Genomic DNA, 27,577 nt, shown 5'->3' on the forward strand with positions numbered 1-27,577 from the left:
AAAAGATAATATTCAATAATGGATATTAGCCTGAGGAGATGGTTAATGTTAGCCAGCTTAATGCAAATTGGAACATACTCCCAGTCTCCCCAAATTGCCCTAGCATATTAATTGTTCAACCTGGAGGGGAAGGGCTTCCTTCATCTGGGGTTATACTGAACATTATCCAGTCCTAAGGATAATGTACTTCTGCCTCAAAAGCAAATCTAAATTTTAAGAGAGCTGGAGAACTGGAAGGAATCTGGGGAATCAACCAATTTAACATCTACTCAGAGTATGTATCCTTTCTTCAACAACTCAAAAGTCTAGCAATCTCAGCTTGGTACTTAGTAAATATGTAATAATATAGAAACAAATTAATAAAGAAATAATGCTTAATAAAGGTCTAAACTGATAGCCATAAGACCTTTGGTAACAGGGAACTCACTCCTAAAGTATGTTACTCATTCCTTTTTTTTTTTGGAAAGTTCATCTCTTAAGAAGTTTTTTTCCCCTTACATTGAGCCAAAATTTACTTTCCTACCATTTCCCCTTGCTGGCCCTAGCTCCCTACTCTTTAGCCAAGTTAGAAAAACGTCTAATCCTCTTTCCATGTGACTCTGATACTTTCATGCTTTGAAATGAAGATGTCCCATGGCCAAATCTTTATATATTCGACAAGTCCTAGTAAATTCTCTCTTAGTTATTTTTCTTTGATGCAGTGGATTAAATGCATCCAAAATTTCCAGGCCCCTCAGCAAGCTGCCTTCCGTGATTGTCTGCATCCCTTCTAAAATGCTGTACCTAGCAGAGGACACAGTTATCCATAAGGAGTCCATCCAGAGCTGAATACAAGAGGAATGTATCAACTCCTTAACTGGAGGCACTGTATTTCTATTAATGCAGCCTTAGACAGAATTGGCTTTCCTAGCAGCCATACCCCACTATTATCCTACAACACTGAGTTCACAATCCTTTGCACACTATTGGGTCTTTCCCCATGATGTGACTTTTAGTTGCATTCTCCTCACTTATCCTATCCTAATTTGTTTCCTGAATTTAAACACTGTACATTTATTGAATTTCCTCATGTGAGAACTTGTCCACCATCCTGGCCTCCCTGTTCTGCCATTATATAATATGGCCACTCATCCTTCACAACTCTGAGAAGTATGAGATTTGTGCCTTCATCCAAATCAGTGAAAAAAAAAATTATTAAATCACTAATTAAATTATTAAATTGAATTAATTGAATTTAACCATTAGATTATTAAAATGGCAAGGTCACATACAGAGACTTAAGAGTACTCCACTAGGGAATTCCTACAGGTTAATATCAATGTGTTAATCAACATACTTGGGCTTCAATCTACAGCCATCTAATCCACATCTTGCCACTTTTCTCCCCTAGAAGCTATTGAAAGAGACTTAATAAAATCCCTTGCAGAAATAAGAATATACTATGTCCATTGTTCTGCCCTGACCTAGCTTGGAAACCCTAACAAAAAAGGCCTTGAGGCAATCTTCTAGGACTAGGTCATTAGGAACCTTTGCTAGTTTCCTGTGATCACCACTTTCCTAAAATGCAAATGATACCTTTAATGAATCATTCTAGCATTTTGCATGAATTCAGCTTCAAATGGGTAGGCCCATGGTTTGCAATATTTGCCTTTCTCCTGGGTGATGCCATGTTCTGCTCATCAGTATTCATTTCATATACTTTTTCACCATCACATTTGAAAGTCCTTCCAGGAGTCTGGGTTGTCATTCACATGGTTCAGGTGATTGAACTTACTGAGCAGAGTTCAAATTCTGCCTCAGGAACACTAGCTTTGTGACACTTGGCAAATCACTCAATCTCTTAGCCTCGATTTTCTCTTCTGTAAAATGGGGATTGCTGTGACATTCAGTAAGGTAATATATGGCAAGAGCTTTACTAACTTAAAGTGCCATATAAAGGATAGCTATTGTTATATCCTTCCTGGTCTGAGGTCCATGTGTCTGGGTAGAGATTACAGAAGAAACAGAATGAATTCAATAGTTGTGCCAAATCAACATTTTTCTGTCATCTCAGTACTACCAGCCCTTCCTGGAGGGCGCCACTTGGAATTATCTTCAGTATTGACTGCAAGCCCCAGCTCCTCTAGAGGCCAAACCTCTAGACCCCTACTCTCTTCTCATCTTCAGTTAGGATGGTCTTCCAAAGCCCCAGGGGTTTTTAGCTTGTGCAAGGCAATGGCTTGCCCAAGGTCACACAGCTAGGTCATGATGAAGTGTCTGGGGCTGGATTTGAACTCAGGTCTTCCTGACTCCAGGGCCAATGCTCTATCCACTCTGCCACCTAGCTGCCCCAAAGCCCCAGTTTTTCAATAAACCCTGAAAGTATCCCTTGAGAAGAATTCCTCCTTCTCTTCCTCCTCCTCTTTTCTTTTTCACCTGAATTTTCTGGGACTGAACTCCTCCAAATTTCCTCTAGAAAACCTCCTACCTCTGACTTTGTTTTTATTTAGGGGAAGGGTTCTTTTTTAAGGGCATTGCATTTAAATATAAATGACTTCCATGTATTTCATTTTAGACATTTAGAGAAGTCCTTAGGCTCTCTCAGCATGTATGGGGGCTTACTACTTTCAATCATTTCAGGCCAGGAGAAACTCTTTGGAAGCAGGCTTCTTTTTCATTCACTGAATAAACATATATATATATATATATACATATATATATATATATATGTATGTATATATGTATACATATATATGTATGTATGTATTCTCAGTACTCAGGCATACAGCAGGAGTTTAATAAATGCATTTTGGTTGATCAATAGCCTGTCTCTGAATTCTTTGAAAGTTATTCTACTGGAATGTTGAGCACAGGTCAGATTATATCTGATTTTCCTCTACCATCCCCTTCTTTATGGATCATAAAAATATTCATATCTTCTCAACTTTATAAACCACTCCCTCTTTACAGTATAGTAATAGTAATACTAGAGGAACTTATAGTATGGCATAGTAACACCTGGTCATGTCTTCTACCTTGTAAAAGATGAAATTGTCAGCTGGCAAATTGAGAATGTCTTAGTCACTCTGTTTTTGGCAGAGAGAGCCCTCAAGCATATGTCCAGGTTCCCAATCTCTACTGTAGTAAGCATCCATGCCAGCTTTGTGATCTTTATCAAGAATTCATCATTAAGTTTCTCCAGCTGGCCTGTGGTATATTCCCATTTATCCAAAACTTATTCTTTGCCCCCTGTCCATTCTCCCCAGCAAACATTGGGCACCATGTTTCTCCTACAGATGAAGTATTTCCTCCTAAGAACATCCTTGAGTTTCAGGGATCATATGTTTAGTAGTAGAAATGACTTTAAGTCTTTGAATTCAACCCCTTTCTCATTTTACAGCTATGGAAACTGAGGCACAGACAGAGCAGTGAAGTAGTTTACACAAGGTCACACAAATAACCTCAACATCTGAGGGGAGATGTGAATACCATTCTTCCTGACTCCAGTTATCCCACCATGGGCTCTCAATGTAGACGCTCTTGAGAATAAGAGGTCCTTAAGGATGGTCCTTTTATTTTAAGATCTCCATCATATAGCACAGTGAATGGAAAATAGTGTTTTGGAAATGCTTTTTCATGCAGTCCTTTACAGCTACTCTGCTTTTTTTTCCTTAAATTAAAAAAAGGTTTTGTCTTTCTATTCCCATATTCGATTATGAATCACATCCCACCAAATCTCAGTGACACTTTTGAGGTTCTATTTCTCTTCTGTGTAACTATCTCAGTTACTTTCTATATTATATATCAAATTATATGTGCCGCTGCCATCTAAAAATATAGCAGGGTGACCCCTCTCAGTGCAGCTATAAGATATGATTTCTTTGTTTTTCTTGTTTTCCATTGTTTCTTGTGAATTACTGTGACATATCTTCTCCTCTCTATACTAAATTTAAGTTTAATTAGTTCTGCAAGCCCTCTGAATCGTTTCACCCCATCTCCAACCAAATCATTTTCTTTTTGGACCTCATTGGATATACTCCATCCCTGGCCAAGAAACTGTCATTCCTCTTTCTTAGGCTAGGTCTAGAAAACCCATGCTGTCCTCTATCCACTCTGCTTCCTCTCCAAGATCTTTACCTTCAATGAGCAATCTTGAAAAACTGCCAACTATAACACCTCTAGGTGCTTAAGTTCCTACCCAGGACTTTGGAATCCCCAGTTATGATCTCCAAATTTCCTTTGGAAATATCCTTGGTTTCCATATGAATCACCAGTAGTGGTGTTAGGTCTGACACATATTAGGAGACTTATCAACCCATTTTGAAAACAAAGCTGCCTCAATTCCCACCAAGAGATAGATAATATAGTCCCAGCCCTCTAACTTTAGCCTTCATTCAAGGGGACATTCTTCATCCTACCGATCTTTCAAGATGCACACTTGAAGCTAATTAGGACTATAAAAATGTGTTAGATGGAAATATCAAATCAGCATTGCATATTTTCCTACAATGCAGAAAGTCCAAGTATATTTTCAAAGCAAAGAAGCAACTTAAATATTGTCAAACAAAATGGAAACCATTCCCAAGCAGCCATACCACAGATCTCTTCCTACAGGGCAAGATCCCGCTTTTACAAAACTCCCTTAATTTTCAGAGACTTGATATAAGAGGACTTTACTATAATTATATTTGACTCCATTACCCTGTAAATTATTTGGCCCAGGTCTCTATCATTTGCTAGAAAACACTTTTAAAAGTTAAAGCTGCCACCTACAATTACTTCATTAGCAATCATCCTGCACCTTAATTTTCATCATACAAGTATTTAGAAATTTGCTTATTTATTTTTTGGGAAAAAAAAAGAGAAATGTGGTCTGTCATTCTTGGGCACCTAAAGCTCCAAAATTGGATTATTTTTCACAAGAAAACAGTCATCCATGAATTTCACTGATTGACAGATTAGGCGATGAGCCTTAAAATAGAAAACGTAACAACATTCCAAGTGATCACTGACCGTCTTCTCTGAACCCAAATCTCATACATTTTTGACTTTCATGGAGGAGTCTGGGTTATGTGAAAAGAAGACCCTCAAGGGAGTTAATGAATGTTAATACATGTGAAGCAGTGGGCTATCTTGGAAAAGCCACAGGAGGCAGAAGGCCTGGCTCAATTGAATCCCAACTCTGCTTATTTCTAGCCACATGAATTTGGGAAAGTCTCTCTTCCACCTCAGGCCTCAGTTTCTTCAAACAAAAAAGTCAAAGGGGCAATCAATGAACTCTAAGGTCTCTTCTAATCATAGATCTTAGAGGACCAACTCTAAGGTGGAAAGATTTGATGGTCATATGATGTTCTAGTGCCACAGGACCAAGGAAAGAGTATATGATATGGATCCTGTCTTCAAAAGCTTACAATTCAGTTGGGAAAAAGGACCTCAACATTTTTTTTTCTTTTAAATACAAGGGTTGTGTGTTTGTCTTATGTAAAATGAAAGAATAATAAGGACCAGGTCCTTTCTAGCTCTAAATCCTATTAAATACTTTAATAAATGACGAACTCTCCTCACTGCTCTATGGCTGTTTCCGCCCCCAAAAGAATGTAAACTCCCCGAGCTTAAGTCCTATTTCTTGCTTTGTCACCATGTCCCCCAGCACTTACCAAGGTACCTGGTCCAGAATGAGCAGTCAATAAATGGTAGTTTGTTGCCTGACATTATTATATTTTCATTTAATTCTGTCTAGTCAAATACATTTAAGCTTTTTTTTTTTTTAATTATTAGCAATTATCTCTTCTATAAGCCACTGGTGAGGTGGGGAATGCAAAAGAGGCTATCTTGACTTCTGTGCATGAAGAAACAAGCTCAGAGACATTAAGCCATTCATCCTGGGTCACACTGCTTAGCAAGGATCAGCAGCAGGTTGTAAGCCCAGGTCACCTGAGCCACTCTAGGATATTTTCTACCTTAGCCTCTGCCTCGACTGAGAGATGCTTTTAAAAAAATAAGAAAAAGTCTAGTGACTCTCTGATCCCTGATCTTCCTCCTCCCTCCCCCCTTCTACTCCATCTATTACTTCTACTAGCACCAGCACCATCAATACTACAACACTACTACTATTACTACCCCACCACACCTTTCTGCTATGACTACTGGGGCTGCTTCTGCTGCTACTATTGCTACAACTACAACTACTACTGCTATGAATACTGCTGCTATTACTACTACTACTACTGCCACTACTACTACTACTACTACTACTACTACTACTACTACCACTATTACTACTACTACTTCTGCTACTACTACTACTAGTACTGCTGCTGCTGCTGCTACTACTACTGCTATTATTACTACTGCAACAGACAACCACTTCTATTGCTACAACTACAACCTCAGCTACTGCTACTGTTGTTACTGCTGCTACTATTATTACTACTTTTGACAATAACAGCTAACATTACTATGATATTCGAAGGTTTACAAAATATTTACATATATTATCTTCTTTGATTTTTCAACATTTCCCATAATGATGCCCCAACTTCCAAGGGGCCATGCACTAAAGGATCCTACCCAAGTCATCATTTGAAACATCAAACGCATTTGGCCACAAAAACAGTGTAATGCATGGGCATGTAAGCCCCAGGCCAGGCCACAAGAGCCCCCCAAATGACAGAGAGCAGTGCCGACAGTCCTCTACATATAGATAATTAATGTTTCTAGATGGAAATGCATCCAACACTCAGCAGCACACTGCTAAGAGCTCACCAAATCCCCCTTGAAGTCTTTTCTGGTCCTGCCAGCAGAAGCATCAGGGACTCCCCATTTTACCCAACTGGTTGGGCCCAGTCAGGACTATCACTGGATGGGGTTAAAGATTCAGGGCAAGCCAGTCCTGGTCAGCTTCCCTGCTCCAGTCAGCTGATACTACCAGCCCAGAAGATAAAACCGATCTAAACAAAATCATCTATAAATCAATTTTAAATCACCAACTTGGGTAATTCTGATCCCTATTATTACTGCCTGGCTCATCCAATATCTTATGCAATTTTCATCAAAATAGGAAACCAGGTATAATAGAAAGAGCTCTAATCTCAGAGTCAACAAAGACAGTTCCAAAATCCAAGCTGGACACTTTCAGTTGTATGACACCCAATCCCTAGCAAAATATGTAGCCTTTAAGCCTCAGTTTCCCTATCTGTAAAGTGAGAATGATTATCCTCCTGCCAGAGAAGTCACAGACTCAAAAATGCAGAATGAGACACACATTTGTGCACATGAACAATATGAGAATTATTTTGTTGGATGATACATATTTGTCCAAAAGGTTTTATTTATCCTTTTTGATATTCAACTGGATGGGAGGGAGGAATAATAAATACTGAAAAGAAAGGTAAGAGAGAAACAAAAAGCTAGGAAGACAGGAAAGAGGAGAGGAAGGAAGGAAGGAAGGAAGGAAGGAAGGAAGGAAGGAAGGAAGGAAGGAAGGAAGGAAGGAAGGAAGGAAGGAAGGGAGGGAGGGAGGGAGGGAGGGAGGGAGGAGGGAGGGAGGGAGGGAGGGAGGGAGGAAGGAAGGAGGGAGGGAGGGAAGGAAGGAAGAAGGAAAAAAAAAACAGATCTAGACCTACTTGAAGCAATGAGGGAAGGATAGAGATTTTGTAACAAGATCACCTTCTGAACGTGTTACCTTCTCTTTCTTGAAGCCTGGACTTGCCTCTATTGAAACATGGAACTCAACAACAGAGGCATAAGGTTAATAATCATTATTGGCCCAGAGATCAACTAACAGACTAGATTGTAGATTGGTGTCTTTGGTGTCTGATGTGTGTGTGTGTGTGTGTGTGTGTGTGTGTGTGTGTGTGTGTGTGTATGTAAGGGTAATCTTACCTTATTTTCTATTATCTTAAAGAATAATGATCATTATTATCATTGACGATGCATTTTAAAGTTATGATTATGACAAAGTCATAATAAGGAAAACAAGGATTCAGTCAAAAACCCTTCCAGGAGCGGGAGGGGGCCAGGCAGTTAGCAGGAAACTACAGCCTTCTTGTAAACCAACTACAGTGGTCTTCAATGCTAAGCCCAATGGGGTTGGCCCTTCCTCAGACCGCACCAGGGGATTTCCAAGGAGATCCAGGTCAGACCTCACTTACGCAACTTTGTCTGCCTACAGCTTATTTTATTTGTGTAAGAATTTCTAATTTGGGTCTTCTTTGTCCTTCCAATCTGATATTTAGAGCAGTGCTCATCATTCACTGAACTCCCAATGAATGCTCTTTGACCAAAAAGAGAAAGAGAAAAAACCCTCCCCTGGAGGTGAGGGGGTCCATGAATGTGGAATAGCATATATGTCAAGTTTTACTGGTGCATCATTATTTTGTGTTTCTGATTTTTTTCCATCTTTTTTTGTTTTTAAAAAATCTATGCTATAAGGAATTGCTCTTTAGCATGGGAAAATGGACAAAGGAGAGAATCTAAGTGATGTTAATACAAAAGAAACAAAAACTTATTCCAAAAAATAAGCTTGTTAATGAAAAGATTGATCTTAGTTGAGCATCACAACCTACAAGTGGGTGCTTTGGGGACTACTCCCATTTTAGAGATAAGGAAAGTCCATCTTTCTATAAACCGTCGTAATGAGAATCAAAGGATCATCTTTAAGAGCTGAAAGGGGCCTTAGAAGCTATCTTGTCCAAACCCTTCGTTTTGTAGATGATGAAAAAAGGAAGTGACTAGTCCAAGATGACCCAGTTATTAAATACCAGAATTTGACCCCAAGTCTCCCAGCATTAGAGGACTTACACTTTGCCCATCACCTCTTCATTTTACAGATGAGGAAATTAAGGTCCAGAAAACTTAAGTATTTTTTTCAAGGTCACACAGATGGTCAGTAGTAGAGGCAAGATTTGAACCCAGGTCATTAGACTCTAAGATTTATAAAGTGCCTTCTTGTTTATAGCCACATTCCATTTTGAGATGTTGATATCAGTTATAAGGTCACCTGCTTCTCAGAGGGGTCTCAGTAGAATGACCCAGGTGGGTTAAGAACCCAGGTAAGCAGGATGAGGCTATCCTAAGGGCATTTCCTCTAAGACAGAAGAGCTAGGCAGTCAACAGTGGGCAGCTAGCTACTCACAACCCTGAGCAGAAGAGAGGAAGGTTGCCTAAATAATCTCTTTACCTCCTGGACCACAGAGTAGCCACAGGAGCTCTTGCCAGGCCAGATCTGGGCTTTCCATTTGAAAGGAAGCCCTGTCCAGTGGTTATAGCTGGAAGCTGTTGGGTCAGATTCCCGGAAGGAAATGCCAACCTCGACCTTCCTTCCTTGGAAAGATCCATTTAAGAAAATCACTGGATATACCCTATTCTGTGATTATCTGAAAACTGACCACTGATCTAAGCCGAGCATCCTACTGCCAAAGCTGGAGGAAATCTCAGAAACCACCTAGTCTAACCATGTCTTTTTATAGATGAGGAAACAGAGGCTGAGAAGAGTTAATGCAACTTATTTAGAGACCCCCCCCCAGCTAGATAGTATCTGAGATAGGCCTCGAACTCAAGTCTTCCTAACCCCAAGCCCAGCCCTGTCTGCACAGCGTCACCATTTTCCCTTATATCCTCACCAGAGAGGAGATCCTTGTTAAATGTTTGTGAAATGTTATTGAATGAACTACATCTGCCGGAGCTTATCAGAGCTTAAAACTGAAGGTCTATAGGAGTCTTCTTGGCCATCAACCAACCTTCCTAGTACACCATTGAGAAGACAGAACAGATGAGCATGGGAACCAGAAAGCTTGGGATGAGATGCTCCTAAATTCAATATTCCCATGTTCATTCATAACGTCAGCCTCTGAGAGGTCTCCATTTGGACTCTGGGGAAGAGGGAAAAACCTAAAACTGGAGTTTACTATTTTCAAAGGAGTTTCAATATGGGGAGAACTGAAGAATCCTGTTCTTTGGGCTAAGTTTATAGTCTGAAATATGCTTCTTGTAAGAAATAATTTAAAAATGTGGAATCTAAAATTAAGCAAAAATAACATACAATATGTTCAGCCTTGAAATTTGCCAGGACTCAGCCAAGTTTACCATAAACAGAAGGCAGAAGTGTCTATTTTTAACTCTGCAGCCCTTGGGTGATTAAAATTTTGAGCCATAATAAACAATTTCTTTTCCCTCTTTGCAACTTAATTTCTCATTTGAGAGTGCAGTCTTTTTGGTTGTGGCAGATCTGAGTTGAGCATTTTATGCTTTAAAATCTTACTTTTAAGTTTCCGTGCAAACTGAATTCCATTTACCCATTAGTCATTAAGCAGCTACTTGCACAAGGCCCAAGAAGAACAATTGTACCGTCTTTGCCTTTAAGATGGTGACTCTGTAGAGAGGGAAAGCCCATCCTTTATGAGGCAGCGGGAGGAGGGCAAGGAAGCAATCTAGGGAAACTTGTGAATGAATGAATGAATGAATGAATGAATAAACATTAAACCCTCACTATCATTGTGTTAAGCTCTAGGGTCTACAAACCAATTGATGAGTTGGTCAACAACATTTATTCAACATTCTCTCTATAGCTATGCCACTGTACTAATTGCTAGAGAGCCAATGTAAATAAAAATGGACCCAGTTCCTGCCCTCTAGAAGCTTACATTCTGTTAGACCAAGTGTTAGGTATATAAATGAACATATAAGAAGGAGAAGAGTGGAGAATCAAAGCATGTTTTATATAAGAATAGAGGACTGGCTGTGTGACTCTGTACAAATCATGTTATCTCCCTGAGCCTCAGTTTCTCCACCTGTAAAAATGGTTAATTGTATTTATACTATCTATCTCACAAATCCGTAGTAGAGAAAGGACTTTGTAAACCTTCCCTGGGCTCTGGAGAAAAGTGATTTAATGTTAATACTCCAGAAATCAACTCTAGTTTGGGTACTCAATAAACACACCACATACAAAGTTAAATAGACCTCAAAATGATGACTCTCAAAAAGAAATAAAGGATGAAAAGGAAATAAAAGAAAAAGGCATCTGCTTTGGAGGATAAAATGCCCTTCATGAAGATGGGAAATCCTTGATTCTATTCCCAGGCCTGAAATTTACTGCCTGTGGGGCCCTGGACAAGTCACCTGGCTGAACCTCAGTTTCTTTACTTGTAAAATGGATATAAAAATAGCTATGGTAGCTGCCTCACAAGATTGTTAACCGTTAATTGGGAATAGTGTGCAGGAAGTTCTGTTTTTAAATCACTATAAAATTGTTAGCTGCCATCATTACCAGGAGGCCATCCCTGGCTCTCCCATTGGCTAATAGATGGTGATTTTGTGGGTTCCCTTGACATCGCTGCAGGCCCTCAGCTGTCCCCCCAACCCTGATCCCTGCCTTCTGTCACTTCCCCTGGTCCATCTTTGCCACCACTTTCTCCTGAGAAGCATCCTTCTATTAATCCCACTTGGTTCCAGTCACTTCCAATGCCTCCCTTGGCAGTCTGAACTGAATTATAAAGTTTTAGCATTTCTGTGCCAGGAAGGATGAGGAGGTCACAGATCTAGAACTGAAAGAACCTCAGAAGTCACACTTGTCATTCCACAGATTAGGGGACTTGACCAAGGTCACAGAGACCAGCTCTTACTTAACTCATACAGGAAGGGCTAAATAAATGCTTCATTTGTGGCATTAATAATGCCACTGAGGCAAGGCCTAGTGAACCAACATTAAAATGAGGCTAAATGGCTCCCTTAAGGGATAATGATAGAGTTCACCATCAAGCTAGAGGTGGGGGGTTGCCATTGAGACAGACTAAGAGTTGGCCTCAGAGGCAGTCAGGTCTACCTTTGCCTCTTATATAAAAGGAAATAAGTCATGTAAAGACTTGTTCAAGGTCACACAAACATTAAGGGAGAAGATTTGAACCCAGGTCATCTGACTCCAAAAATCTTGCACCACTTCACTGGGCAACACTTCTCTGATAGATTTTCTTCTCCTGCCACAGAAAGTTTCCTTCTTAGAATGGAAACCACTGAACTGAATTAAGGGCTCATATGGAGCCTTTAATTATAACACACTAATTAACTGGCAGGAAGCAGCATCTATCACTTCAGGGATCAAATTTCACTGTTGCATGGTCCTTTCTCTGGCCCAGCCGCCCAGGGACGATGGACGGTGTGACAGAGAGCTGGGAGTCATCTCGGGCAGTCTCTCTTGGGCAAGGAGCTGGAGAAAGCCAAAAGGGTCCTTGTGGGAAGAATCAGAGACCACCAGCATCCGACCAGGACAGGAACATGTTCTGAAGCAAAGGGGAGTATCATGTGCCTGTAGCAGCCACCTCTGGAAGGGGCAGTAAAGCTGAGGCCTGCTGTTGAAGTATAAATAATGATCCTAATCTGGAAGAGAGAGAGAAGGACCCCCAAAATGCTCTATGTCCTTGGAAGGGTCTCTTCTTCCTCGCTCTTGTAGTTTGCCTGTCTGTGTCTATCTCTCTCCCTGTTTCTCTATCTCTATCTCTCTGTCTGACTTTGTGACTCTGTGACTCTCTGTCTCACTGTTCCTTTGTTTCTGTCTCTGTGTGTCTCTGTCTCTCTCTTTCTGTCTCTGTCTCTCTCCAACACAGTATACGTTTCACTTAACTGACATGAGCCAGTGAGATGACACTGCGGATAGAGCACTTAACATGAAGACCCGATCATCCAACCTCAGGCACTCATTAGCCGTGTGAACCTGGACAAATAGCTTGACCTGTCTGCCTCAGTTTCCTCCTCTGTAAAAATGGATATAATACTAGGTCCCAGCATTGTCCTGAGGAGCACATGATCCTATTTGTAAAGTGCTTTGCAAATCCTAAAATGCTCTAGCAATGGTAACTAATGATGATTTTGATTATCATCTATGTCAGGGTTCCTTGAGGGAACACTAGAAGCTTCCTTTGGCCTTCCACTTCTAAACTTCAGGCCTACTAGACTCTACTCTGTGGAGATAGAGACAGAAATGTCCTTTCCTGTCCTTTCCTCCAAAAAGTTGACATTCTACTAGGGAGGGGAAACATGTTGCATAGATAATTAAAAACGGATAATTCAAGGAGGAAAAGGGAACTTAAAACTGGAGGGAAGAGTTTCCTATAGTAGATGAAGCGTGAGTAGCACCTCCAAGTATCCCAAAGGTGGAAAGAAGACAGGAGTGGATTCCAGGTGGGGGACCCAGCTTTTACAAATATTAGAAGTCAGGAAATGGTCTGTCTTGTGGGAGAGATGGCAAGCAGTCCAGTCTGGTCAGACCCTTCCTTTACGAGTTAATTGAGGGCCTGTTTCTAATATTCCTCATCAGGATATCCATAAACAATGACGTTCATTAAGCCTGAATAAAATGGGATCTATTTCCAATGTTTATAGAAGCACAAAACGTCTAATGTCAGCTTCGGAGTTGGAAGGAATGTCAAGGCCCACTGGGCCCAATTTGATTCAACAATCATATAGGACAACTACCCATAAGACACTGTAGTGGCAGTGTGAATACAAAGACCAAAATGATGGAGGGTCCCTGCCCTCAGGCAGCTTACCTTGACTGGATCCAGCCATATAGAGCCAAGGAAACATTAATTTCATCTCAAATATCTATTGAATGAAATCTGGACTCTATAGAATCTCTGAGGTGTGTACTAACTCTAGATCCTTCCAAAGCCCTCTACCATGACACCCAAGGCAGCCCATGTCATTTCTGGATGACTGTGAATGCTAGCAAGTTCCTTCTTTTATTATGACAAAATGAACTCTTGTGCCCCCCCCCCCCCAATGATCCTGGATCTGCCATCTGGGGTCAACCCAGAATCTAAGCCTTCTTCCATGGGATACATGTTTATTGGGGAAAACCACAAAGAAAGGGTTAAGAGTAACTCCCCACCCTCCCTCTCCATTCCAAGGAAAGTCTCATTTATTTAATTTGCAAATCAATATTAAAGCTGACCTAAGTCTGGCATTAATTGAACGAGGGAAGGCAGTGAGATGTGACAAAAAAGATGGCAACATTCACAGTCAGAAGACCAGGGTTCAAATGTGCCTTTGCCACTTACTGGATGACCTTGGGCGAGTCACTTAATCACTTAGCCAAACCTCAGATTTCCACTGCTACAAAACGAGGAAAGTGGGATTGGATGATCTCAAAGGTTCCCCCTAGATTTATGATCCTTTCACAAAGTTTTGGAAGGGTTGAGCCCCTCCCCCAGGCCTTTTATACTATTCAAGCTTTTTATTAGCCCGAATGTTGATTGAATCTACTGGGTCGCATATAATTTGTCTAATTAAATTTAAAGAAGAGCTGTTTCTCGGGGCACCATTTCATCATTTCCCCTCATACTCCATGCTGTGGGCTCTAATGAGGACCTAAAACCCCATCTTAACTCGGCTTTGGTTTCAACACAGATGAGCCTGGCTTGTTAAGACCGTCTTTGCTTGTCAGGAAAAATAGCTTTAATAAGTCATGGAATGTACAGGGTTTGATTAAGGCTAATCAAGGAGGAAAGCCAGATGGGAGCACCAGGAATCAAACTTTAGTGGAACATGTGAAACCCGGCCTCTCGGCGGCAAGCAGACGGAAATAACATCACGTTTCTGGAAAGAATATCTGGACAAAGGTGGGAAGCAGCCCAAACTGACAGCGTGGGTTCACTTCCCAGCCTCCAGTGCTTACCTGTGGGATGTTGAGGAAGGAAGACACAAAGGAATCCAAGCTCTGCTGTTTCCCCCTGAGTGTTGGCAGGCACTCTCTCCCTGGGCCTCAGTTTCCCCACCTGTAAAACGAGGCTCTCGAATCTAAATTCAAAGGTTTCTAATCATTTTTTTAGGTAAAGGACTCCTTTGGTAGTCTGATGAAGCCCTTCTCAGAATCATGTTTTTCCAATGAAAAAATTAATATCCACAAGATTAAAATGGAAACGAATTATATAGAAATGCAGTTATTATGTTATCCCACAAGTCAAGTTTACAGACTCCAGATTAAGAATCTCTGCAGGAGTAATAATAAGAATCCTTCCAGGACTAACTCTAAAAATCTTGTGATCCTGCTAGGTCCTGTAACTTGTCACTTAGATTTATTTACCCTGAATAATGATTTCAATAAAGCAAACCAACATCTCCTCCCACAAGGCTGGCAGGGGGGAATAGGAACCAATGGAAAAGAGGAGATGAGATATTACTCATATTCCTACCAGGAAAGATAAACAAATATGTGAACTCTGGCCTGGCAGTCTTCCTCAGTGTCTCTGAGAGCTTAGAGAGTTTCCTGGGGGCAGAGGGCAGAGATGTAGTGACCTTCCCAGAATCAGAGAGTAGTATGGATCGAAGGCTGGTCTTTCTTATTCTAGTGCCACCATTCTACACACTAGACTACAGTGAATAACAATCAACAGACTGTGGAGGGATTTGAATCCCAAACAGAAGAATTCAAAACAATGTGACAGCATCGAATATATCCCTTATTAATTTTTTGAGACAATCAGGGTTAAGTGACTCGCCTAAGGTCACACAGACCATAAGTGTCTAAGACCAGATTTGAATTTAGGTCTTCCTGATTCTAGGGCTGGTGCTCTATATACTTCACCTCCTTCATTTATAAATGGCTGACTCTAAATAGAAAATCTACTATCAAGGGATATCTAGTCACCTTGTTTTGGAAGGATTTTTTAAAATTTTCTTTCCTTCTTGGAACTAAATGCAATTAAAATTCAGGGAAGCAACATGCTGTGATAGAATAATTTAGGAAACCAGAATTAGATTGCTGTCTTTGCACTAACTTGAAGACTGTGGGCAAGTTACTGTCCCTTAGTGGGTCTTGGCTTCCCTTTGTGTACAATGAGATTGTTAGACTAGATGGTCTTGAACTTCCTTCCCCCTCTGATAGTCTCCTTTCTAAGGTCCCTTCTCATCTTTACCCTTTTATAGTCAAGGTTCCAACTTTCATGGGTTCCTTCCTGCTTTCATGTCCCTCAAGTCTATAAAACATAATTGTAGTTTCTACCCTTTGGCTATAAATCGATAGAAGGGTCCTGTGGTATTTTCACTGTTTTCCCTAGACATCCAAATAAAAAACAAGTGTCTGAGTATGCTTCCATTTGGTTTTCATCAACTCCTATTTCCTCTTTTCCTTTCCATCACTTTTGGTGGCTTGCTTGAGAACCTAATTATTATAAAATCACCACTTTTTTCTTTTGAAGCCCTTCAGTTGATGATATAGCTTTGACTCAAGACTTTCTATGGTTGTGTACATGGGCTTGTTAGCACTTAGTTCAAACGTCCCCAAACTGCAGTTAGATACAATTTGGAAATCCCATCCAGTTCCTTTATTGTAACTTCCAGAGGTCATGAAGGTGTTTCTAGAAAACCTTAAGGTTAAAATAGGAATATCTTAATTCTATTGGGAAATACTAGCCCCCTCCCCATCCTCTTCTAACTCTGGAAGGGACTCTGGGGGTCAGCCAGTCCAAATCCCTCCTCTTACAGGCCCATAATGATCCATAAGATCATAGATTCAGAGTTGAAAGGAAAAGTGTTGTTTCAGTTGTTTCCAGTTGTATGACCCTCTTTGAGGTTTTCTTGGCAGAGATACTGGAGTGGTTTACCATTTCCTTCTCTAGCTCATTTTACACATGAAGAAACTGAGGCAAACAGGATGAAGTGACTTGCCCTAAGTGTCTGAAACTAGATTTGACTTCGCTTGGGAAGACAAGTCCGCTCGACTCTAGGCCTGGTGCTTTATCCAGTTAGAGTTCATCTTATCCAATCCTTCTTCATTTTACCAGTGAAGAAATGAAGAACCTCAGGATCCAGCCCAGTCTACCTCTAGCCCAAGTCCTCATTTTCCGTAGGGAAACTGAGTCTTGGGAATTACATGACTTGTCTGTGGTCATCCAGTTAGGAAGTACCAGAGATGGAATTTGAACCCAGGTTACCCAAACTCTTAAGTCTAGAATTCTTAAAACTATGCCACAGAAAATAAACTATCTTTGATGTTTGATAAACACAAACAAGGGTGCTCCCAAACTCTAATTCAATAAGTGACTTAGATTAGGATGGGGAAGTATCCCCCAGAACCCTGCTCAGATCGAGGCTATTGTGTCTTGAATGCTAATGGACCAAAGGAAGTAGGGAGCATTTGGTCCAACTGAAGATATGTCTTGGTTCCCCACCTTTTCCTGATTTTCCAGGAGAGAGCAGAATATAGAAGTCATAGAAGAAAGGTTTTAAATAATCTGTTCTGCTAATGGGGGAAACTGAGAGTCAGGGAGGAAAGTTTATGGATATTGATGGACAGTTAAATAAAGGGGTGTGTGTGTGTGTGTGTGTGTGTGTGTGTGTGTGTGTGTGTCCAGAGAGCTATTGAGTATTGACACCCAAAAGAAAATTACCCGTATAATATGGAGAAACACACAGCTTATAGATGTCATTGGACAGTTACAAAGGATATATGTGTGTGTATGTCTCCATTCAGATGTTTCTATTGACTCCCAAAGAGAAAATTTATCTGTATCTATGGAGAAACACACAACTTATGATTATCTATGGACAACTATGTAAAAGAGGCGTGTGTGTGTGTGTGTGTGTGTGTGTGTGTGTGTATGTGTGTGTGTGTGTATTCAGGAGATGTTGTGTATTGCCACCCAAAGAGAAACTTTACCTGTATCTATGGAAAAAACACACACACCAATAGACTCTATGATATGGAGCCAGTTCTGGAATTTAGTTATGAATTGTGAGCTTCTATGAAAACTGACACAAGAAACTCCCTTGATCTCAGCCTCAGTTTCCTGCTCTGTAAAATGGTTCAACTCAGTACAAGATCACATAGAGCCTCACAGAAATACTTAAATAATTATGATTAAGATCCCAGATCAACCTTTCTAATTTTCATTAGGTCAGCTCAGCACAACCACCCCCCTTCACACACAAACACACACACACACACACATGCACACCAAGCCTTTTCAAACACCCAAAGAAAATAGCAGGGCCAGGGCTCTCTGACCTCCACATTTGCTCCCATGCTGTGAAGGAAGGGGGAAAAAGTACCAGAAAAGCCTCTGGGAAGAGGAGAGAGATGTGAAACAGTTTGACGGGGGCTCTTTTGGAGAATAATTTTCTATTTTTAAAAATCCAGGATCTTAAAACAAGGACCTTGTTTCAGACAAGTTTTTTTTTTCTTTTCTCCTCCTTTCTCTTCTTTCTCCCCTCTTTCTTTCTATTTAACCGACACAAAGCACAGTCCTAAAAAAGAAAAAAGGGGGAAAAAAGGCCCGACTCCCCCGTCTCCAGTTCTGCACTGATGGGCAGGAAATCACCAGCGGCGGTCGGGAGTCTCAAGCCAAGAGTGAATTCTGAAACAAAAAGCCCTCTATTGTGTAAGGAAATCTGACATCAAGACCCTCAGCCATGTTCTGAACTCCAGTAATCCCTTTGTATGATCTACGATTTGTTATATGTTTTTAACATGTGTAGCTCAAGTGCGGTGTCCCCTCCTCCTCAAAAAAGAAACAGATTGGAAGTTTTTTCTAGAGCTTTCTTTTTTTTCTGAACCTCCCTTCCTGCCTGTGCCCCCACCCCTGCTAGACCCACCAAGCCGGCTTAGGGCTGACCAATGAATCCCAGCAGAGTACTGAGTCTGGACGTTCCTTCTTTAACCTTCTCACCTCAGAATCCTTTGCAAACGTTTGCAAAAGCACTTTGGCAGATCAGGGAGTTTCAATTACTTCCAAGTTACCTGAGCAAAGGGTTTATGGTATTAACCCATATCTGCTCCCAGCCAACTTGGAGAGAAAGCTTGTTCCTTGGGTCAACCCCAAGCAAATTGACATTTAACGGCCTCAAATTTATTTTAAAAACATAATAATTATTTAACACATACATACACATACCAAAAACATTTTGCAATCTTCTCAAGATGGAGAAATTGAGCAGCGTCCAGTTATGGTTTGAAATCAGAAGGCAAAGCTGTTTCTAGGAGCCCCTAATCTCAAAGGGTTAGCCTCTCAGTAACAGAACTCAACCAAGGGCAGAGCATCTGGGGCTTTGTCCCAGGGACAACAAAACGAGAGAAGACAGGCAACACTCACAGTCCCTTCTCAGAAATAAGATCACTCAGCATCCAGTTAGTGAGAAAAATTAATTAAAATAGTTGGATATCACATGGCCAACTGGTTTGGTGTCTCACTACCCCTCAACTGAGGAGACATTGTATAAAGCTGGGGTTGATCTGGGGTGTCTGCCCCAATTGGAAAGATACCTAGCTATAGCTCTGATTTGTCACAAAACACCAAGTAACTCCCTGTCCTTTTTTATAAGGGTTTCTTTGGTTCTTTCTACCCAGATTTCATAATATAACCATGAAATCAGAATATTCCTCCCGTTATTCTGAAAAGCGGGGCTAAGGAACCCCTCTCCATCGGACAGCATTTCATTCTTTCTAAAGAAACCTCTCAAATGATGTCCCACCAATGTGAAATGATGTTCATCACTAACTGAAATCCCTGCCAGGAGCAGGAGGAAAATGGGAACAAGTCACCAAAGTATCGGTTGGAGAAGTTTTCTGGGTCCATTCCAAATGTCTACATCTGCTTGGCAACCGCTCAGAAAGAGATACGGTTACCCTTTTAACAGAAACAGAGCTTTCCCAGCCTATGCTATATGAAAAACAGCTTGCTCTCTATCAGGAGAAAGGCCCGGCAGATCTGCAAAAAATCACACACTCGTCTCCCACTCCACAATAAAAATCCCCATCACGTGCAGGCCCAAATCTGCCCACGACACAGGACTGGAGGTTCCCGTATTGTCGGAGGCAGGGGGGAGGCTGTCATGATTTTTTTCTTTTCTTTTTTTCCCTTTCAACATAAAGCCCTAAGCCCTTGACATCCAAACATGAACCAAGCATCACCTCCCAGATTCTCATTTCTACCTCCCCATCCTCCAACCCTAGAAATTAAGTCTACTTTGTATTTACATGTTCTACCTACCCACCCTAACTCTTCAGAATGTAAACTCCTTGAGGGCAGAGGTGATTATTCCATTTTCATCTTTATAGCACCTTCCCTGGCCCCCCGCTCAACTCAATAGTTTGAACTTGACTAAAAATTCACTTTAAAAATACTTCTTGACAAGAACTCCAGAAGTAGAGGATGAAAATATCTCACAAGACGCCATGGGATGAGAAAACTTGCCTACGTTTGAAGGGTCTTGTGGAGGAGAGGAGCTTCTCTGCCATCTCTCCATCTTTCAGTGTGCTTGCCTGGACCTCCCGTCCAAAGGAAACAAGGATAACCCAGCCCACCCATGTCAGCAAACAGAGTCATCATCACATTTGTTCACAGCCACCAACAGATCTAAAGACACTGTTTTTAATTATAACATTAATTGATCTTTTTGTCACCACTAATTAAGAGAGATAGCATCACAGTTATTTTACTAGCAATGGAAGATTTTGAGTTGCCGGGAAATGCATCCATTATGTTGGAGGGGGGGATGTTGGGGGGGAAGGAGGATTTTAGCAAAGAACGATCATCTCAGAGAAAGGAGAATTTACCATAGTTAGGCACATTTTTACATTTTAATTAATCTTGCTACAGACACTTGTTTGGTCCTGCTTCGATCAGAGCCCATACAGGCAGTGGAAAGGAGGTACCAACAATATTGAGAAATTGGGGGAAGGACAGGCAGAAAAAAAATTAGAAGTTAAATACATGGGGTGGGGATGAAGTGGGGTTAGAGAGTGGGGGTCTCTGTTTTAGAAATATGAAACTATCATAGTCCTGGTTTGTGTGGAATATAAGGGTCTTTAATGGACATTTTATTATTCCCTCTTAGAATTAAGTGATTAATTGAGCTGCAGAAAAGTTATTCCAATAAAAAAAGCAAACAAATTAACTAAGTGGACTCTGTGCCACATAAAAGCCTAAGTTTCCTAATGGGATCAAACTCTTTGAGTTTCCACTAGAATTAGTCAAGATAAATGATATCCAAGTGCTTGGGTCACCTTCTCTAAGAAGCTTTCCCTCATTCCCCAGGAGTGAGTGGTTTCCCCACCTTCATTTATCTCTCTACAACAGTCTGCTTCCTCCAAGTAGGAAGTAAGTTCCTTGAGGGCAGTCATTGTTTCATTTTTGTCTTTTCATTCCTCGGAATCAACAGGGCACATAGAAGACAATTAATAAACTGCACGATGAATTGATATTCGTTGACTCCACACAAGTCAGAACACCTTCTCCTATAAACAGCCAGCCCAGAAATGTTGGTGAGTTGGCCCCAACAAGACAATAGATGTCAGAGCTGCAGGCTACACTTCTAGCAGGCATGGTCTAGTACGACCCACTTCTACAGCGGTATGAGTCAGAAACCTGTTAAGACCCAATTAACAAAAATGTTATGCATCACTGATGCATGTTTTGTCCAGAGTTTAATTCCACTGTTTTCTTAAGTAAATTCTATCTTTTTCTATCCATTAACTTTCTCCTCCCTTGGGTACAAGTGCTAACTTCTTTCCACTTTGTTTAAAAGGGAACAGCAGCCATATAGTCATAGGGCAATAGGGTGAATGCTTTGCTGTCCAGAACATTGTCAGAAATAGTGCCAGGAATCCCTGTCGCCATCACCCAGGGAGCCTCGGAAGCCCTAGAGATGAAAATTAGTCTTATTTTGATACAAAGTAGAAAATTAAAAAGATTCATGGCCAAGCAAAATGGCAATGAGTGCCACATTCCTGTTCCCTTGCCCTCCCCAGCCACTAAAATGAGCTGATTTAACACAAATGGGAATTTGTTCCTTTTCTGAATCAATAAGCAAACCCTTTCTAACTGCCTGGGCTTCTAGGTGTCTCTATTTGTTGAATCACCATTGGGGTTCTAGGACAACACATACTATGGCCGGTTCATCATCAAAGATCTTACAATCTAATTGGGGAAACAGGACTAGCCAACACAAAGAAATTAATTCAAAAACCACTTACCTTAACTATGTAGATAGGGTCAGACTTAAAAACAATCTAGCCAGGACTGTCTTTGACACAGATAGCAGGAGAAAAGAGCAACAAAGTGGAATATCTACAATATTAACCTTAGATCGAGGAAGACGGGTTCAAATCTCGTACATATTGGTTATATAGCTATAGATCAGTTATCTATGGATTGCAGAGAAACTTCTCATTAGCAATTGGTTGAGAGTTCTAAACTGTGATTTTCCAAATTAAAGGGCTGCTCCAAGAAAAAAGGAAAAGAAAAGCGCAAGATATACTCTTCCCTACAAAATTTATAATGATGTAATTTAATAAGTTTAATTGAACAGTGTTTATTAGGCACCTATTTCTCTAGTAGATTCCTTCACTATGTGGAGTCTCTAAGACAGGAATCCTTGGACCTGCCCCTAATACTTACCGGCTTTGTGATTCTGGGCAAGCTAATTACTCTTAACATTGCAAAGATGGTGCTGACCTGCAATGGAAGAAGGACTGGTGCACTGCATGATGACCTTCATCAGTAGAACTCCCTCCTTCATTATGCCAATAAAATCACAGCCTTTATCTCCTATTGTACTCCGGGTAAGTAAGGTACTCTGCTAGATACTGGGGATGTAGTCTCTGACCTCCAGGAACTCATTCAACTAAAATTTAATCGAGTGCAAACAAACGCTTCTGGAAATTGAGAATCCTCATAGTGAGCCATTGGCCAAACAAAAATTGCCTCTGGTGTCTGGCAGAGAACACTAGTGGGTTTCAAATTCAAAATGTGAACTGTCTATTTCTCCCAAGGAGTCCCCAAAATACACTTTCTTTCTTTTAAACAACAAGTTAAATGTTGCCCAATTCCAATGACCAATAAGTTTAGTACTGACTGATTCTAATGACCAATAAGCTTGGCCCTGGAGAGGAGTTGAGAAAATATTCCTCTAGCTCTGTTCTTTGCAGAGGTGGAGAACTGCAGATGGAAAATCGTACTTATATTGCCAGGCTCTGATATGTCAATTGGTTTTGCCAAGATGCTTTTTTCCCCTCTTTCCTTTTAAAGGGTTGGCTCACTGGATACGGATGGGATGTATCTTGAAGTGATGGAAAAAGTTATCAATAAAAATGGTTCATTATAAATTCAGAAATATGGATTTATACAGATTATTTCTGCACACTATTTTGTAATGATTTCTGCAAAACTAGTTCTCATATCATTTAGAGAGGTTCTATCCATGTGACCAAAAATTGTCAATGCCAAATCTAATCTCTTAGAGATGAAAGAAAGGTATGAGAGGATGACATCCTGAGACCCCTACTCCAAGTCAGAGATGGATGATGTTGGCTGATGTGGTCCATGTTGGTGGACCTCACTTACTTCACCTGCAGAATGAGGGGCTGGACCAGGTCATCACTAAGGCTTTTTTATGCCACTTAGACAAGCTGGCTTTTTAGTTCATTTACATTTTTCAAGTTCTTAATACTTCTCCAGTCTTAATCTTCTTTTGCTGCTTGTAAAAAAAAAAATCTTTGATCTCCACTTTTTCCCCCCAGGCCACTGACCATTTAAATACTATGTGAATATATTAATTTTCTATGGAATAGAGTCCCTCAGTTTGAACCAGCCTCATTATCTGGCATCAACTATCTCCTGATAGTCCATTGTCCTTTCTCAAAATTTATTAGAAGCTCAGGGATGCTGAATTATGAAGCAAAGCACCCAAAGGAAAAGACCATGATATATATATATATATATATATATATATGTATATATATATATATATATATGCATATATATATATATAATTACCTAAGGTAAACAAACTCACCAGAAATATCCTGCAACCTTTAATCCAAATCCTTCCAGAACTTTCTTTGTATCATGGGCCCTTTACCATCAGTCTGGTCAAGTCTATGGCAATGATATTAAAAGCATAAAATAAAATACATAATATTGCCAAGGAAATCAAGTAGATGGAAATACACTTATCCAAATACTCTTTTTTTCAAGTTCCCAGACCCTCAAGTAAAGAAGCCATATCCTAAAGGATCTCAGAGCTGTTCCTAACCATCATGCCTGCCCCTTTCTTCTGTCTGCACTTAATTGCCCACCCTGGTACACGGTAGACCCCTAAAAGACACAGTCTACATCACACTTCAGTTTTTCATCCCTCAGAACCTGCCACATTACCATTTATTATGACCAGGCACTATACTAATCAATAAATTGAATAGCTGGGATCCAATCTATTTTCAATATTACCTGAGTAAGGAAAAAAAAACCAGATCCTTCTGAACTGTTTAAGGACTGATTGAGACGGCAGTTGGGTGGAGTTTCTAAGTGGCTGAATATTGATTAGCAGATAGATGTCAACCTAGAGGGCCCTCTCTAATAGCAAAAATGCAGATTTAGAGCTAAATGGTGACTTGGCATCCATCTATGTCCAATCTTCCAGTTTTACAGATAGGGAAACTATATTCTAGAGCCTTTGCTATGACTTGGCCACAATGAAACAGGCAGTCAGTCAGAAGGAGATGACAGGATCCAATGTAATTCAGTGGAGAGAATAATGGCTCTGGAACCTCAGTTCAAATCTGGCCTCCTACACTGGCTCTCCCAGTTTCACTTCTCTCATCTCTAATATGGGAGAAACAATAGTCCTATCTCATAGGGTAATGGTAAGGATAAAATATTTGTTTTATTTTACAAACATTAAAATGCTATAGAAAGATCAACTACTTAGAATGCCAAGGTTCACCCACTCATTTACAGAGGAGGAAATATACCCATCATGATGAAGTGGTATGCCTATAGCCACATAGGGAGTAAGGAGCTGATACAGGATTAGAACCCTGGTCCTCTCCAAATGCAAGAGCTCTTTCCACTATAGATTCCTTTGGGGGCCTAGAGAAGTAGAGAAACTCATCTCAGATTATAGATATTTGACCAAGCAGTCTGCCATCCCTGCATGAGGCAAGAAGTTCCCTTGGAGAACCTCTAGAGGACTGACCACCATGTGCAAGGGGCCTCTCTTGGACCTGATCTGAATCTTCAAAGCAGGATGCTGGCCTAGACTCTCCTTGTTATGTGGAGCATGTTGGGTTGGCCCGCTCCCCTTCCTTTCAAAGCATTTTCCATACGCTCTTAAACGTTTCCATATGACCCCAAGCCTCTCCAGGTAACACAATTCCCTATAAAATGTTCCAGAATCTCTGTGGGCTCTGAAGGGCACTTGAGAAGCCGCTAGATCATGAGGGCTGCTCCAGAGAATGGTTTTTAACTTGACCATCAATTTCTTTACCTACAAATCTCCATGGTTGTCTTCAAAACATGCTATAAGAGCCAGCAGGAGAAAACAGAGTGTTCATGTTTATATTAATATTAGTATTTGTAGTTAGCAGCCCAAGGGGGTTCAAGGATTGGGCCCTTTGGACTTTGCTTTGTGATACAGCAGCAAAACATCATCAATATCTTCAAGGGAAAAAAAGTCCAGTTCCAAAGTCATTTTTTCCAAATCAATTTTCAGCCTTTTATAAGCAAAAAAACAAAGGTCATTTAAAAGATTTCTATAATAAATGGCTCTAGCACAAGTAGAAACAAAAAATAAAGGAGTCTGTCTGTCTTTCTCTCTCTACCTCTTTCTCTGTCTCTATCTGTCTCTGTCTTTCTTTCTGAGTCTGTCTCTATCTCTCTTTCTCTCTGACCTATGGCCTGAACATCCCTACAGTGGTGGGCTGGGAGGATGGACCCGGGATGGCTCAAACCCGAGATGGCGGCCGTGCTCCAGTAGCACAGCTGTTCTGGACGCCGTGAAGGCTTTGCTGCCATTTTCAAAAGCCTCACTGAGCACATCCACACTTGAACATGGCCACCTGGATTCCCTCCCCTTGTGGAGGGAGGCCAGGTTACGATGACTCCATCCTCAGCTGCCTTTGTAGAGAAAGCAGCAAATCCATCACAAAGAACTCTTGCTGGCCAACCAGGATGCGGCTTGACTTCCCAATGGCGCCATTATCAAAACAATCTGGGAACCATTCGCCCTCCCTTCGAACTTTTATAATTATGCTATTCAACATTATATTCACTACCTGCCTTTAAAAAAAAAGTCATTAGGATTCTTAGTAAATAATTCTAGAATGATAGAGCTAGAATGAATCATAAGAATGCTGTGATCCAAATGACTCATCGTATAGAGAAGGAAACTGAGGCCTGGAGAAGTGAAAGACTCTAGCCAATGCCATCAGACAAATCAATGGTCAAGCCAAAATTGCCAATTTCCAGTTTGGTCCTCTTTCCATTGCACTTTGCTACCACCAGCTAACCAAATAAGAGGGGCTCAATGTCCAATGACTTCATTGTTTCTGGAAAGCCCGGCTTTTCTCCTCTCCCCATTAGAGTCACTCTTCCTACCAGATTCCCTTTAGACCATCTCCAATTCAAGAAAACAAGGGACTCTGTTTTGCCTTGGACTGAATCGTTTGCTAACGAAGCTGGGCACCCGGGAAGCTTTTTACACATGCAAATCTGCCATTACACCCATTTTTAATTCTCTTATTTCCCTGATCTATATTCCTGCTTTCCAGATGGACCATCCGCTTCTTACCAATGCCAGTAACAGCTTGCGTATTGTTTGTTTAAAACAAAGATGATGGATTAAATATCATATGCAATGTGAGGAAAGGGGTTACGACTAATAGCCCGCACCCCAACGAGATCAGAAACCAAGGCTGGGGGCCTGCTTTCTAAGGGGAAATACATAAATAAAGATTTAGCATTCCCTCTCTCTCTCCACTAACTCTCTCTCTCTCTCTCTGTTGCTCCCTCTCTTTCTCCCTATCATTCCATTTTTCTTTTCTTTCTCTCTTTTCTTTATGTCACTCCTTCTGTCTTTCTTTTCTTTCTCTCTCCTCTCTCTTTCTCTGTTCTTCTCTCTCTCTCTCTCTCTTTCTCTCTCTGTGTCACTCCCCTCTCTCTCTCTCTCTCTCTCCCTTTATGTCATTCCCTTTCTTCTCTCTCTCCTTCTCTCTCTCTTTCCTTCTCTCTCACTCTCACTCTCTTATCTCTGTCTCTCATTCTGCGTCTCAACCTCTCTCTGTCTCTAAAATGTAAGCCCTACCTCATTCTCGGAGGTGAACCCTTCCATGTCTCTGGGCTGACTTTGTTCTGAAGCCCCATGACCCTGAAATGGTACAGACTTAGGTCATTTCATTCAAATATTCATTCCATAGTCATGTGTCTTGTACCCACAGTGGCATCCTTGTTTGAAACAGGCTGGGAAGATGAGCCCACTTCTGATGCTCCTACCTATGCCCAAGGCTTCTCCTGGCATCTTCTGAGCCTCCAAGGTAAGTCCATCCAACATTCTACAATTTTGGTACAAAACAAAACCCAAATGAATCACAACAGAGGAGCCCCTCATTATGCCCTTGGCACTGTTCTGGGGAGCTGCCCATGAGCCAGTTGCCAGGCTGTAGTCTGTGTTTTAACCTACTCCTACAAACACACTCATACACACACACATATACAAAGATAGAAACACACATATACATAGGTAGACACACACATATAGACACACAGACAGGCATACAAACACACTCATACATGTATATTATATGAGTCTCCTGCCATAACGGCAAAGC

General features: G+C 40.9%; 1 protein-coding gene and 1 long non-coding RNA gene across 6 annotated transcripts in view; both read right to left on the minus strand.

Moving 5' to 3' along the window:
* Positions 1-27,577, minus strand: part of NFIA (nuclear factor I A) — a 690,308-nt gene that overhangs the window by 369,842 nt on the left and 292,889 nt on the right. The window lies entirely within an intron of this gene.
* LOC141512392 (uncharacterized) overlaps positions 7,799-27,577 on the minus strand; it is a 40,430-nt gene continuing 20,651 nt past the window's right edge. The window contains exon 2 of the long non-coding RNA XR_012475472.1: positions 7,799-27,301. This is a non-coding gene — a long non-coding RNA (uncharacterized LOC141512392). The remainder of the gene's footprint in view (positions 27,302-27,577) is intronic.

Source organism: Macrotis lagotis, chromosome 2 (genome assembly GCF_037893015.1).
Source record: "Macrotis lagotis isolate mMagLag1 chromosome 2, bilby.v1.9.chrom.fasta, whole genome shotgun sequence".
In the NCBI taxonomy this organism is placed as follows: domain Eukaryota; kingdom Metazoa; phylum Chordata; class Mammalia; order Peramelemorphia; family Peramelidae; genus Macrotis; species Macrotis lagotis.